We start from the raw sequence: 2,080 nt of genomic DNA on the forward strand, positions 1-2,080 counted from the left end.
TAGCCGAAAATGTCTTTGGTTTAATTTCAACGCACTGGTTCTGATCTGACCTTCTGGGGCAACAGAAAACAACTCCACACCATCCTCTATGTGACAGCCCTTCAAATACTTCAAGATGGTTATCATATCACCTCCAATATATGTAATTGCTTCGAGGAGGAGGGCCAGGCGGCACCTGAGCAAAAGGCCCAGGCCAGGGCGCGGGGCGAGGCGGGAGGCTGCTGCTGGGTGAGAGGGACCGGCTCTGGGCGGATCCTTCCGGGGGGTCCTTCCTCCCCTCTTGGAACAGCGGCAGCAGCAGTAGGGGTGAGGAGGGCTGGCCTCCCCTTGCCCCCACCGGCCCTGGCGCTGAGCAGGAGGACAATCCCCGCGGCAAGCTGAGGGGGGGACGGACCCCTCCCCCCAGCGCTTCAGTCCCCCACACCTCCTCAGGTCGTGGCCTGAGAGCATTCAATGGCCGTCTGCACATGCCAGGCAACGGGGAGCCAGAGGGACGGGGAGCCTCAATGCTCTACGGGGAGGGCAGGCCGCAGCAGGAAGGAGGGCATGCGGCCTGGCCCGGCGCCCCCATGATTGCCCTGCGCCCAAGGCGAAAGTCTAGTTCGCCTAGTGGGCGAGCCAGCCCTGGGTCTGATCCAGCAGGGCTCTTCTTAAGACCTAAGCTTATTTATCTTCTGTTGAGCTTCTTCCCATAAAGTGGTACCTCTGAGCCTTTGTCTGGAAAAACCAACCCTCTCCCACTGCTTCTACTTGATCCATACAGAATACGGCTTGTCTGACTTCAGTGAATGAATTTAGGTTAGCTGGCCTTAAGCTCCAGCTGTACTTCTGGTGGCACAGCTGCTATTCTAAAATCAGTGATGTATTTAACAAGTCTTTTCCGACTAAAAATATCACTTCTGTGGAACTGCAGGGTAGACAAGCAACTAGAAATGCAGAGAGATGGCTTTTTAAATGGATAGGTAATGTGCAACATGATTTCCTACGCCCCCAAAGGGTACATAGCAAAATCTATGTGCACTGTGCATCGCGGTATACACGACAACTATGGAAGCTGCTTTTCTGAGGCTCTTCTTCGGTGTGGTCTGGGAAAAGGGGAAGTCTGGAGGGTGCCACAACCCTGGATTCTACCCCTGCACCAGCAGAGACTCACAGTTTAATAGATGGCTGTAGCAGGGTGGTGCTAAACAGCACTGCTGAGCTTCTAAACTGCAGCCCAGCATCTGTTCAGTCGGTCAGACCTGTATTTTCAGTCCACGCTGGCAAAAAGTCGCACGAATTTAGATGGGTGACCTACTTTCTTAAAAAAATAGGTAAGGTTCAGCTGTCGCTTTGGTGGCAGGACTATCAATTAAAGCGAGTGAAACTGGGGCTTCAGCCTTTGCCGCAGGACTTTCAAAAAACCTGCAGATGAGGTTTCTGAGGGCTTTTCTGCACGTTCAGCTGCTTTTCTTGGCAGTCGATCTATAGGCACTTGAATCAGTTTGGGTTCTTGTGTACTTCCGCCTCCAGGTGTATTTTCCCTGTGCATTGTCTGCACATCCCTAAAACAATCGGGATTTTCAGGGGAGGATCCTTTTGTCATTGGTGGCATCATTGGTGGCCTCATCAGTGGCATCATCATCATCACAGTACCACCCCCTTTAGTTGTTTGTGCATGCTTATATTGCTATATCAATATAGCCTTGTAATGTTAGGTCGAGCAGATTTTCTGAATTCGCAGCTTTCATTTTTTAAAAATATGTAAGTCTCTAGCCTCTTCCCTCACAGAGATATTGTATATCTCCAAAAGGGAAGGGGCTAGACACTTATACTTTTTTAAAAAGTGAAAGCTGGGAATTCAGTCAACCTATCATTACAATGCTGTATCAATATATCAATATGTTTGTGCCTTTAAAAAAAACAACGCAACCACTGGTCTTCCGGGTGGGGGGAAGGGGGTCGCTTGACAATGATGACAGTCCAAAAATCAAAAAATGGGGCTGGAGGTGGGTGAAAGTCGGCAGGACAAGGGAAACCAACAGAAACGTTATGCACAAGGAAAAGGGCAACTCAAAATTCGTTTCCCAAAAAAAGATCA

This window comes from Gekko japonicus, unplaced genomic scaffold, assembly GCF_001447785.1.
Source record: "Gekko japonicus isolate JY-2015 unplaced genomic scaffold, Gekko_japonicus_V1.1 scaffold4779, whole genome shotgun sequence".
NCBI lineage: Eukaryota > Metazoa > Chordata > Lepidosauria > Squamata > Gekkonidae > Gekko > Gekko japonicus.